Source organism: Heterocephalus glaber, unplaced genomic scaffold (assembly GCF_053883595.1).
Source record: "Heterocephalus glaber isolate CG9 unplaced genomic scaffold, H.glaber_assembly_v1.0 deba00001465, whole genome shotgun sequence".
In the NCBI taxonomy this organism is placed as follows: domain Eukaryota; kingdom Metazoa; phylum Chordata; class Mammalia; order Rodentia; family Bathyergidae; genus Heterocephalus; species Heterocephalus glaber.
In genome coordinates this window covers 24,075,785-24,089,959 of record NW_028258312.1, presented here as the reverse complement: position 1 = coordinate 24,089,959, position 14,175 = coordinate 24,075,785, and the positions used below count along the sequence as shown (strand labels likewise).

Here is a 14,175-nt window from a genome sequence, read left to right as displayed (position 1 = left end):
AAAATTACCACTTTTATTTTTGCTCTTATTTTAAATTTTTTTCTTCTTTGCTACTCTTTTAAAATTTTTATTTTTCTCTTTTTCCTTTCTTTTCTCTTTTCTTTCTCTCTCTCTCTGCCTCACTCCCTTGCTATCCCACATTGTTCTTCATCTTCCTTTCTGTTCCTATTCTGGCACTAATTTGTATTTCTTCTTTATCTTTCTTTTCTTCTCTTTCCTTCTCTTGCCTGTGTCCTCAGGCCTCACTGCTAACCTTCCCCTATCCTTCTACTTACCTATTCCTCCCTCCCCAACTCCTTCTAACTTCCCATCCCAAAGGGTAAAGTTACTATATTGGAAAGTTTATTCACTATAAACATATGTTGGGTTGGTCCTAGATTTTGATTTAATCACACAGTTAAAGGTGATAGATTAATAACTAGCACAAATTGTCATTTTCTAAGAAGTACTTTATGCTATTGTGTTGCTGATTGTATCACTTGGGCTAAGGTCTTGTGATTGATCTAATCAGTTGTCCTCCCTGGTATAATAAAAGTGATACAGCCTCAGTGCCATTAGAGACTCAAAACCTAAAGACCAGCTATATCTGAAAGATACCTCTGAGAAGCAATCATTCCATAAGGGGTCTAAATACATCAACAGAGATACTTACACCAAGCAACTTCAAAATATCAACCCAGGAACTAAACCAAGGACAGTACCAAAAACAAAAATGAGAAGACATGTAAGTAAGGCACAAACTCAGACGTCCACCCCACAAAAGGCAAATTCTGGGGGAAACAAGGTGGAAAAGTCTGATAATCAACCACCTGGACAACCTGAACTGATAGCACAGGAAGTAACAAAACAGATGAATGAGGCTCTAGAAAAATTCAAAGCAGAAATAATCTCACAGAAAACTACAGAGATGGTGAGCAGAGGGAAAGACATGATTAGAGGCTCTAGAACAGAAACACATAAGAAAATAGATGAGCTCAGAAACATGCTGGAAGCCATGAATTCCCAGCATAAGAAAGAAATGGAAACCATGATCACCCAACATAAGAAACAAAGGGAATCCATGAAACAGATTCAAACAGATATTTGGGGGATTAAAAACTCCACTGAAAGAATGCAGAGCAGATTAAGGGAATCTGAAGATAGAATATTGGATATAGAAGACAGGATTGTGGTTAAGGACCATGAAAATAGAGATCTCTTCAAAATAGTAAGGGACAATGAGAAATCAATAAAGCAGCTGCTAGATGATGCAAAGAAGAATAACATAAGGGCCAGGGATTTAGCTCAGTGGTTCCACCACCTGTCTGGCAAGCGCAAGGACCCAAGATTGCAAGATTGATCCTTGGTACCAAAAAAAAAAAAAAAAAGAAGAACATAAGACTGATAGGAGTCCACAAAAAAACAGGAGAAAGTACAATTGGCATAAAAATCTGTTCACAGGAGTAATAGAAATCTTCCAAGATGGGGAGGACAATTGGACATACAGATAAGTGAGGCATACAGAACTCCAACTAGCCATGATCAAAAAAATCTACACATAGACGTATAATAGTCATGATCCCAGAAACCCAACAGAAGAACAAAATGCTACAGGCAGTTAGAGAAAAGAAACAAACCACCAACAAAGGAAAGCCCATCAGAATCACAGCAGACTTCTCAACACAAACCCTCACATCAAGGAGAGCCTGGAGTGAAGTATTTCAAGCCCTAAAAGAAAATAACCTCCAACCTAGACTGTTGTATCCTGCAAAATTATTTTTCAAAATAAGTGGGGAAATTAGATACTTCCACAACAAAGAACACCTGAGAAATTGCATAAACACCAAACCAGCACTCCAAACAATTCCAAGCAATATCCTAGAAAAAGACAATGAAGGTCACAACTCCATGAGGTCCAACAGAGGGAAGGCACCAGGCAAGGTAAGAAGCTAAAGGGAAAGGGGGAAAAAATAAGAAATAAAAGAGCCAACAACAGCAAAACATCATGACAAGGATGAGTCAATATCTATCAATTATAACTATCAATGTTAATGGCCTCAATTCACCCATCAAAACAAATAGACTGACAGAATGGATTAAGAAGCAAAATCCAGCAATATGTTGTATACAAGAAACACACCTAACTCAAAAAGAAATTCATAGACTGAAAGTAAAAGGATGGAAAACAGTTCCCCACACCAAAGGAACCCAGAAAAAAAAGCAGGGGTAGCAATATTATTTGCAGACAAAGTAGATTTCAAACCAAAACTAATTAAGAGAGACAAAGATGGTCAATACATCCTTGTGAAGGGAACACTCCAAAAGGAAGAGATGACAATCCCAAATATATATGCACCAAATACAAATGGCCCCAACTATACAAAACAAATATTAATGGACATGAAAAACCAAATAAGCACTAATACAATTGTAGTGGGGGACCTCAATACCCCACTATCTCAAATAGACAGATCATCTAGACAAAAAATTAAGAACGAAATTCTAGAACTGAACCAAGCTACTGAACAAATGGACTTAATAGATGTTTACAGACTATTCTACCCCACAAAATCAGAATCCACATTCCTTTTGGCTGCACATGGCTCATTCTCCAAAATAGACCACATGCTAGCTCATAGGACATGTCTAAGTATATGTAAAAGAATTGAAGTAACCCCCTGTATATTATCAGACCATAGTGCAATATGATTGAAGTTCAATAACATAAGAAACTGCAAAACTCCCACAAACACATGGAAATTGAATAACACCCTCCTGAACAACCAATGGCTCACAGAGTAAATTAAAGAAGAAATTAGATAGTTTCTACAAGTAAATGATAATGCCAGTACAACATACAGAAATCTATGGGACACAATGAAAGCAGTTCTATGTTGGAAATTCATAGTACTGAATGCCCATATTAGGAAAACAGAGAAAACTCAGATAAATAATCTAATGCAGAACCTCAAGCTCCTAGAAGAAGAAGAGCATAACAAACCCAAAGCTTGTACAAGAGAGGAAATTATAAAGATCAGAGCATAAATCAGAGCAATGGAGACTAAGAGAACGATACAAAGAATTAATGAATCAAAGAGTTGGTTTTTTGAAAGAATAAATAAAATCAATAAACCTTTAGCCAACCTTATCCAAAAAAAGGAAAGAAAAGACACAAATACATGCAATTAAGAATGGAAAAGGTGAAGTCACAACAGAACCTACAGAAATCCAGAGGATCATCAATATGTACTTTGAGAATCTCTACTCCAATAAAATGGAAAACACAGAAGAAATGGGCATTTTCCTAGATACATATGAATTGCCAAAGTTAAATGAAGAAGATATAGAATTTCTAAACATCCCAATTGCAGTGAGTGAAATTGAAAATGTAATAAAAAATTTACCAACAAAGAAAATCCCAGGTCCTGATGGCTTCACTGCTGAATTCTACAAGCCATTTAAAGAAGAACTATCACCATTACTCTTTAAACTCATCAAGGAAATTTAAAGGGAAGCAAGGCTTCTGAATTCATTCCTGGAAGCAAGTGTTACTTTGATTCCAAAACCAGGGGAAGACCCAACCCAAAAAGAGAACTACAGGCCAATCTCCCTAATGAACATAGATGCAAAAATCCTCAACAAGATACTGGCAAACAGAATACAGAGTGTCATCAAGAAGATCATACACCCTGACCAAGTCAGATTTATCCCAGTGATGCAAGGATGGTTCAACATTTGTAAATCAATAAACGTAATACACTATATTAACAGAGTCAAGGACAAAAACCATATGAACATCCCAATAGACACAGAAAAGGCATTCAATAAAATCCAACACCCATTCATGATAAAAGCCCTACAGAAATTGGAATAGAAGGTCTTTATCTTAACCTGATTAGGGCTATCTATGAAAAACCAACAGCCAACATCATACTAAATGGTCAAAAACTGAAAACTTTCATGCTAAAATCAGGAACAAGACAAGGATGCCCACTATCAAAACTCCTGTTCAATACAGCTCTGGACACATTAGCCACAGCAATTAGAAAATAGAAAGAAATAAAAGAAATAAAAATAGGAAAGGAAGAAGTTAAACTGTCATTATTTGCTGATGATATGTTACTTTACATAGAAGACCCAAAATCTCAGTCAAAAGTCTTCTAGACCTAATTGACAAATTCAGTAGAATAGCTGGATATAAGGTCAACGCTCAAAAAACAATAGCCTTTTTATACACAAATAGCATACCCATTGAGAGAAAAAATCAGGAAACAATTCCTTTTACAATAGCATCCAAGAAAATGAAATATCTAGGAATCAATCTAACAAAGGAAGCAAAAGACCCCTACACTGAAAACTACAGCACTCTGAAAAAGGAGATCGAGGAGGATATAAGAAAATGGAAAATCCTTTGTTCCTGGGGAGGAAGAATCAATATAAGAAAATCCCTTGTTCCTGGGTAGGAAGAACCAATATACTGAAAATGGCCATACTTCCAAAACTACTATATAGATTTAATGCAATGCCAATTGAAATTCCAACAATACACTTCACAGAAGTAGAGAAAACAATCCAAAAATTCATTTGGAACCAGAGGAGACCTAGAATAGCAAAAGCAATTCTAGGCAACAGAGACATGGGAGGGGTTATCACAATCCCCAACTTGAAACTGTACTACAAAGCTACTGTGATAAAAACAGCATGGTACTGGCAAAGAAACAGGCCCCAGGATCAGTGTGATAGATTAGAAGATGCAGAAACAACTTCAGACATTCTCAGCCACCTCATCTTTGACAAAGGAGCCAAATACCCTCAATTGAGGAAAGATAGCTTATTTAATAAATGTGTTAGAAAACCTGGATTTCAACGTGCCAAAGATTAAAACTAGACCCATACCAATCACCATGCACTAAACTAACATTGAACTGGATTAAAGATCTAAATATTAAGACAGAAACACTAAACATGCTAGAAGATAAGGTAGGTAGAACTCTTGAAGAGAGGAAAATACTTTATGAACCAAACCTCAGTAGCATGAGAACTAGCACAAAGAATCAACAACTGGGACCTCATCTTTTTAAAAACATTCTGCACTGCAAGAGAAACCACCAACAGAGCTAAGAGACAGCCTATGATCTGGGAAAAAATTTTTAGCAGCTGTACCTCAGACAAAGGGCTACTATCTGGAATATATCAAGAACTGAAAAAAAATCGGACGCCCCAAATTCAAAGACCCAATTCAAAAATGGGCATCTGAAATGAACAGACATTTCTCAGACAAAGAAGTAAAAGCAGCAAATAAATAAATGAAAAAATGTTCAACATCACTAGTCATTCGAGAGATGCAGATGAAAACAACACTGAGATTCCACCTCACCCTAGAAAGTGGCTGCTGTCAAGAAATCATCCAATAACAAATGCTGGTGTGGGTGTGGGGAGAAAGGAACCCTTCTCCATTGTTTGTGGGAGTGCAGACTGGTGCAACCACTGTGGAAATCAGTATGGACATACCTCAAAGAACTAGGGCTAGAGGTCCCATTTGACCCAGCTATCCCCCTGCTGGGTATCTTCCCCAAAGAATTAAAAGAGTCATACCACAGCGATATATGTGCACCCATGTTCTTAGCGGCATAGTTTGTAATAGCTAAAGCTTGGAAACAGCCCAAGTACCCATTAAGTGGAGACTGGATGTAGAAGATGTGTTTTTTTAATAAAATGGAGTACTACTCAGCCATAAAGAATGAGAAACTAGAGACATTTATAGCTAAATGGATGCATATTGAGGCCATACTCTTAAGTGAAATAAATAGGGCTCACATGTATAATACCGAATAATTTCTCTAGTGTGAGAAACTGAAAGTGTAAATAAGGATTAAATGATTAAAATGAATAATTGATAATTTGAAATAGGAAAAGCTCCAACAGTGTAGGGGTGATGGGAGGGGAAGTGGAAAGGAAAGAAGGGAAAGGAAAAATTATGAGAAAAGGAAAAAATGGAAACAAAATCTATGTAAATAGGGAAGGGTGGAGGTGGTGAAGGGCGCACAGGAAATGGGGAAAAAATAAGAACCAAGATACATCATGTTCAGGTACAAGTACCCAATGATAAATGTAAACATATTGTGTACCTAAAATGTAGCAATAAAAGAATTTAAGGGAAAAGAAAAATAAAAAAACAAAATTTGAGTCCCAGGAAGAAATATTGCAAAGTACTAGTAAGCAATCACTGTTCCCATTTACCTTATACTAGGTGTCCTAGAGCTCTCTGTAAAGCAAGACAAATAAAAGTTTCAAGATTGCAAGAAACAAAAGCAAATTATCAAGGTTACCAGATGATATAATTAGAATATGTGAAATTTCAAAAGACCAATTATTAGAATTAATGAGTTTGATAAGTTGTCATATGAAAATAAAAGCATACCATGCTCAAAAACATGGCAATTCAATATGGCAAAGTTGTCAACACTGTGCAAATAGATTTATATGTTCAATGAAAATTTAATCATGACCTCAACAGGATTTTTTGTAGGAAACGGTGTTTCTGAAATTTAGATGGGAAAGGAAGGAAAAAATTATAGCCAAAGAATTCATAAATCTGAGCAAGGTTGGAGGAATTGCTCTACTAGATCTTATCTTTATGATAAGTTATAGTAAGCATATGATATTAAGATTAGAATTACAATACATCAGCATAAGAGAGTGAAGAGATGGCCCCATCCATATATAGAAACATGAAATGGGGAAATGGACACATTGCACAATCATTAGTAACAAATACTTTCCAGTTATTTAAGATAAGAATTTGTTGCTTGCATCACATCATATACAACAATCAAGTTCAGTTGTGTCAAAATTGTAAATGCTGAGATTTATCAAGAAATTCTAGAATATGTTTAGTTTATGACTTGTGGGGAGTGAAACAGTTTCTTAAATAAGACACAAAGCTACTGAATCTCACCTGATTTACCTTAAAATTTAGAAATTACAATAATAAAAAGAAAAAACTTTTTTATTAGTTAAAAAATTACAAATAATATAAAAAGATCAACAATTTGAATAAAATTTGCACACCTATTGCTGAAAAATGTCATTACACACATATAAATAACTTCTGAAAGTTGCTAAGAAATATGAAACAAACTAATAGAAAAATGGACAAACACACAAGCACATATATTTCTCAGAAGAGAAAACAGATGGCCAAAAATGTATAAAAATTACATTCACTTACATTAAATTTCTGAAAAATTAAAATGAAACTGCATCAAAATTCTATTTTATACTCATGATGACAAAAATAAATGTCTTAAAGTATGTCAAAAATAAATGCCTTTAAAGTGTTGGCCAGGATTTGGAGTAATCAAAGCTCATAAACACTGTAAGATGGAGTTTAAAGTTTTTAATTGTACACTGTAAATTCATTTGGCATTAAGTAGCAAAGCTAGAAGTATGCATGTTTAACGATCTAGAAATTCTGCTTCTAGGCAATAGACTTTAATAAGTCTCCTGGTCAAGTGGATTGATTGAATTGCACAGAAGCTTTGTAATAATAAAAGAAAATTTAAAATCACTAGCCATTGTTAGAGACATTTAAAAATAGTTACATACTCATAAAATGTTTTAATACACAAATTTCAAGTTAACTCTAAATGCAGCAATATTGACAAGTAGTGCGTCACAATGCTGTGTGAAAAAAGGTGGTTGTTAAAGTTTATCTGTGTTATGGTTCATATTTACATGTCACCCCAAAGCCTCATGTGCTCGTAGGTGTGGCTTTGGGGAGGTGATGGGATCACGGGTGTGAGAATCATCAGTGGATTAGTCTGCAGATGAGTTTACGTGTACAGTTGACTCACTGTGAGGAGATGGGATCTGCTGGGAAGAGTCAAGTCACTGAGGCCGCACTTCGAAGGGTTTATCTCTTCCCTGCTCTTTCCTTCCAATTTTCTCTGCACATTTTCTCAGCTACTTCTCTGCCATGCCCTCTACCATGGTTGCCCACTGCGGACCCAGCTGACCATCAACTGAACCTCTACAAACTGTGAGTCCAACTATAACTTTCCTGTTTAAATTGTGGGTGTCGTATTGTGTCTCCACACTGGAAAGTAACTGAGCATTAGAATACGATTTTTATAGAGTTCAAGGGCAGGAGAATCTAAACATACAGTTAGGGCATAGACATGACGAAGAACAAGACAATGATTAACACAACATTTAGAATAGTAATTAGCTCAGGAGGAGAAAGGAAACATTAGCATGTTGTGTAGATAAGCACCAAGTGAAATTAACAAAAAACAATGACTTTGATTTCATTTCAGTGATTAATTCATCAGTGTTAATTTTATGATTATGCAGTATATGTTATCTGTGCTACAGATATACAATGTTCATACTTACACTTAAGGTATTATGAAGTCAAATGGCCAGAATTTGCTACTTTGTAAATAGTGAGGAAGAAAAGACTGAAGAATCGGTCTCATCGTTCTGATCTCAGCCAGAGGGAATGGTGTTGCTATTTAATGATGGGAAGAGGAGGAGCAGGACAGATTGATTTGGTGCAGATGGAAGGAGGTTGGTGAGGGACTCAGTTTGGAGCCCTTTAGACTCAGATAATTACAGGACAGCTCGGTAAATGCTGCAGAAGGACTTGTAATGTAAGACTGCCTAGGGGCCTGGGATTTAGCTCAGTGGCACCGTGTCTGCCTTGCAAGGGCAAGGTCTTGAGTTCGATTCCCGGTACAAAAAAAAAAAAAAGAAAAAAAAGACTGCCTAAAGCCAGTGAGCTAGCTGTGGGGCTTAAGTGGAGAGCTCTGGGACTCACTGGCATGAGGATGGTCTCCGAGGCTGTTGCAATGGATGACACTGGCTGGGTTGTTGGCAAAAGTTAAGTAGTGCAGGAGTGGACCGGGGGTTGGAGTACTTTTTCAGATGTTATGAGTTGGAAGTACCAGGGGGATATCATCTCAGAAAATAAAGGCTTAGCAAACTTTTGACTTTAAATTTAGTAAGTGATGCATGCATGTCCTTCTTTTCATTTTAGGACATGAAGGCAAGTGATACAGGGAGATTTATTACAGGACAGGAGTGTTTACAATTCCTTGTTTAAGGGCTGGCAGAAAGAAACCCCATTTGGTGGCAAAGGATGATCTTCAATAAGATTCTCAAATCCAGAGCTTAGAGAATTCTAACATGCTCTACTCCCACTCCCAGGTGGGATCTCACGAATCAGTCTCCTTGGGAAAAACCCACAGAGAGGTCCCTATGGCAATGGCCCAAAAAAGCTTTAGGCTTCAGGCAGAGAAACTGCAAGGAAGCGAACTCTGCAAAAACTGGAATGAGTGAACAGGATGGAGAAGAATATGGACAGCCTATTTATATAAGGAGATTTTTTTACAGTAAATTCAGGAGTTTGGGTTATTATCTGTCTCCAAGAAGAGCATACGTGTAGTACGGTTGGAAGCCCTCTTCCAGGTAGGTGACTGCATCAAAATCTTCAGTCTGCATGGGCAAAGGAACAGTTTTTTGAGAATGTTGCTTGCTGATTCATTACTTACTGAGTTTTCCATTTGGTCATTTCAACTTTCATTCCCTAACTTACTTGTCTGTCTTTTGACAAAGGCACTCATAATTTGTACTTAGCCAAAGTTAGAGGCAACACTATTCTGATCGAAGCCTAATTCATTTCTCCCCAGTCCAAAATGTTATAAATTACAAATATGTTCAGGTTAGAATGGAACAATGAGCTCACTTTTTCTCTACCTATGGAATTTCTTATTGATTTCTTTTACAAACTGGTTCAAATGTGAGTCAAATAATGAAACTGTGGAAGACTTGGAGAAATACAAAGGCAAACAAAATTAATGGCTAGTATGATGGATCCTTTAATATTGAATTGCACTTAATATTAAGAAGAAATTATTAATATTAGACACACAAAACTACAAATACAGATATATAAATTTTTAATAAAAATTACATCCTCTGAATGAACCATCAAGCCCCTTAAATGTTTCTCTTTCAGCGGTATCTTCCATGGACGCTACAAGGAACTCACTGAAAGTCAGCCACTCTTTTGGAAGTCTCCATCATAGCTATGATCATAGCCACATCTTTGATTTCAGCCCTCAGAATGTCATCACTGATATAAAAATCATGAACACTAGATCAGGGCCTTGCCTTAGTGTTTGCTGCCATATCAAAGGTGCTATTTGTTTATTCTTTAAGTGTCCTTATTGTTCCCAACTCTTTTTGTCTATTTAACCCTTTTCCTCATAAGAGATCAAACTTGGAAATCTTCACACACCGACAATGCAGAATCTACTTACAGGCTGAAATAGACAGATGGAGACGGAGCTAATGCTACTCAACAGGATGTGTCCAGTGCTGGGTCTTCACAAGGAGAAAGCAGCTCACTGGTTAAATCATTAGATGAAAATCATATGCAAATTAGGAAAACAGATGTAATCCTAGAAAGTTTAGAGAGTTTAAATTCAATGAATGATAAACAGACATAATAATGACACTATTCATTTAAGGAAGAAGAAATAACTCATAGAAATAAATGCATAAGAGTTATATTAGCAATTGAAGTAGGGAACTGCCTTAAGCTTATAACAGGTGGAGAAAACATCAGACATTGAAGAGAGGAGAATCCCTTTGAACTACTTTTAGATGGTGACCTCAGTTGCTGGTAAAGTCAGGAGACAGTCTTAGCTTCAAGACAGCTGCTGCATGGCATCACCAATGGCATGAGACTGGGTCTGGGAATTGGTAAAATAGTAACAGCTAAACCAACAGATAAAAAATAGAAGTCATTAAGCCTACTCATCAATTATACAAGGAAGATACCTTCTTGTGGGAAATGGAAAGGCAAGAAGCTGTAGCTCACATCAATTTCAACAGCTCTGCCTTTAAATCTAGTTTATTTTTTAATAAAAATATTTCATTTTATTTATATATAATTGATGTTTCAAAATTACATACAATAATGGTACACAACACAGTGTCTTGATAGACACATAAATTGTGAGATGTTTTCTATAACCAAGTTAATTAATATATCTATCACCTCACATAGTTACCTATATTTCTTTTTGTGATATGAACACTTAAGATTTACTCTCAGTAAATTTCAAAAGTACAATAACTGTAGTCAGTTAACTGCATATTAGATCCCAAGACCGTAGGATTTAATCCTAGGGTAGTGTAAGCCTTAGTTCATGATACAGAACTACATTGGGAGATGGCTTCGTTCTCCCTAAGCCCTTCTCTCTAGCTGCACAAGATGCCACTCTCGGAAGATGAAACTGTACGATGAGGCTTTCAGTGTTCAAGTGCTGAAAAGAAAATCTCTCTCACTCAATTGTCAATTGCTTACAATTATACTGTATGAATACTGTGGCCTAAAGAAAAAAAGGTGAGAAACATTCTTCCTCTTTCATGCTGAAACTCCACTCATCAAGAAATTGTCTGCTTCCTTCAAAATAATAGGGATGGGGGACCTCAGGGCTCAGAAAACTACTTTGGAGCTCAGTGCGTATAGTTGGGTAGTATACAAGCTAGTCATCTGGAGAAGTATTAGGAACAAGAACCCCACTCCTTCGCCCAGGAAATCTACCAAGCTCTCATGCTGCTGCTGCTGCAGTCCGTGGACCACACGTTGCGGAAATCCCTGCAGACCAGTGCAAGGCTCCACTTCAGTGGGATTCTTTCCCATGGCCGGAGAGCACTGAGGCGCTTCTATGTGTGTTTCTTCTTGTAGTCCTTTTTGTGAGCCTTGTTGACTTCCACCTCTGTGCTGGATTGAAGAGCTCCCATTCCCATTTTCCAGAGGTTCTCTCTCATGCTGCTGTCTCTGAGATAGTGCATTTTATTCAAGAAAAGAGTATCTACACAAAGCTTTGAATATTGCTGTCTCTAAGAAGTAGGAAAGCAGATGCAGACATCCCACTCACTCGAGGTGAAATGACGGCACCCAGCGGCACTTGTTTCTCCCATTTGTCAATACTTCCTCACTTGGCAGAGACCTTCAGTGCTGTTTTGTTGTTGTTTTGCTGTTGTTTCCTTACCTGACCTGTACCAGTCATTGTGAAACTGGGGAAGATGTAATTAGACCTGGGTCCATGGATGATCTGAATCTCTCACTTGCTCAGAACACAACCCAGTACATGAGTGCTAGCTTTATGGATCTATCTATCTATATCTATCTATCTATCATCTATCTATCATCCATATCTATCTACTTATCTATCTACCCAAAATGGATTTCTCCGTGTTATCCGTGTTTGCCTTGAACTTGTGATCAGGCTTCTACCTCAGTCTACCCAGGAGTTTGGATTACAGGTGCACCCCACAATATTTAGCTATGTCACTTCTAGTGCTTTTGTAGAGAGGAGTCTTTCCCTCAAGATTTCCTTACATTTCTGAGGAAACAAAATGGGGTGTTGATATCTGTGGGTGCTAGGTATTATCCTAGGTCCTTATTTAAATTTTCTTACTCCTCACAATAATTATTATGAAATAGGCATTGTCATTCTCAATTTAAAAATGTAACTAACATACAGAGTGACTAAGTCAATTCATAAACTTTCATGGGCCAAAAGCAAATAAACTGAGATGTGAGATTCATTTGTCACAATTTTGCTGCATAATTTGTACCATTTCCTGATTGCTTCAATTGCAAATTATCTCAGGCTTATTGTGATTATACTTCCAACATCTTTTCTATTTTGAAAGGTAAGAAATCCCCAATTTGTATTAAATAATCATTTTATCCTTTCCTAAACACAGAGCCTAGAGAAGCCAGCGTCACCTTTTGTGTTTTTTTTCTCTTATTGCTCACTGCCAATCTAGATAAATTACACATGAAAATGCCTGTATTTCCCACAACAGTGGGTCAACAGTTCACTTGTCCCATGCTTAGAGCAAGTTCCTTAATTTATTTAAAATAATAACAGAAAACCGTGTAAAACACCAGTTCATATGTTAACAGCAAATTATTCTATTTGAGAAAAAAACTCTTTTAAAATGTTTCTTAAAAATCTGGCATCATTAGACCATAATACAAGTATGTATATGTTTCCATTTCCATTAAAAAGATTAGTAATTGCAAACCCCATTACTAATCAATAAGACCTTCCTTGAGACAGAGAGTGTTTTCAGCAAAGTGGTATTACACTTCTGCTCTGTGTTTGGTATCAAGGATACATTGGTGAACAAATCTAAAGATGTTATCTCCACCTTCATAAAATCTGAAGATGTGTGGCCAATCACTCTAATCTTCTAAGTGTCTGTATTAATTGTAGTTATAAAAAAAGTTACAGCAATCTTGTGAAAGCTTTGAATTTGCATGGAAATGCTAGTAAGGCCAACGCACTGATCCATACCAATATTACCTTTTAGCATCATAAATTCATGTTAACTGTGCAATTCAATCATAAAAGAAAGTTTTTTCATGGAGTTTTCTTTTTTAAGAAAAGGTTTCAATAGCGGTTCAAGTTCTAAGTAACAATGTTAATATTAAATCCAATAACATTAGTAGAAGAATAAACTGTTAAACATTTTGTACAATGCAATGTCTACTTTTGACTTAATTACAATATATGTTTAAAATTCAAAGTAAACAAAATCCTATTGCTTATTTGTGGATACAATTAAGTATGACAATTGCTTATCAGAAAGTTTTAACCATTACTTCAAAGTTAACTATTTTCCTAATCAAACTGTTTTGGTTGATTTTTCTCGGGTTTCAGATAGTACTCTGCTTTCTCTCTTAACACAACTCCATCTTTCAACTCTGCAGACAAAACAAAACAAAATTATTAGCGTGGAGACCATCAGGATGTCAACTAACTTTTACGAAGAATTTGTAAAGATGCATTAAAATCATTTGTTCTGACTTTCAAACAATGAAGCAGGCCAAAGAGATTAAAAACAGAACATTCTACAAGTGCTTGAAATATAGGACTATGAAAAAGAAATCAATTAAATATGGTCAATAAAATACTGGGATTATAATGTTTAAATGAGAACCATAAATAGACACATAAAATGCTTCTGTTTTTTTTCAACTACATGAGAATCACTCATTTCCTTAAATCAGAACATTACTTCCTTAGAGCAATGAAAGGAAAGAAAAAGAAACTGAACATAAACATCCGTATGGGAACAAAATTTATCTGATTCTCCATACTATAT

At 36.2% G+C, this 14,175-nt stretch overlaps 1 long non-coding RNA gene across 1 annotated transcript in view; it reads right to left on the bottom strand.

Moving 5' to 3' along the window:
* Positions 1-9,392: 9,392 nt before the first annotated feature.
* LOC110348478 (uncharacterized) overlaps positions 9,393-14,175 on the bottom strand; it is a 68,640-nt gene continuing 63,857 nt past the window's right edge. The window contains exon 4 of the long non-coding RNA XR_015438971.1: positions 9,393-13,774. This is a non-coding gene — a long non-coding RNA (uncharacterized LOC110348478). The remainder of the gene's footprint in view (positions 13,775-14,175) is intronic.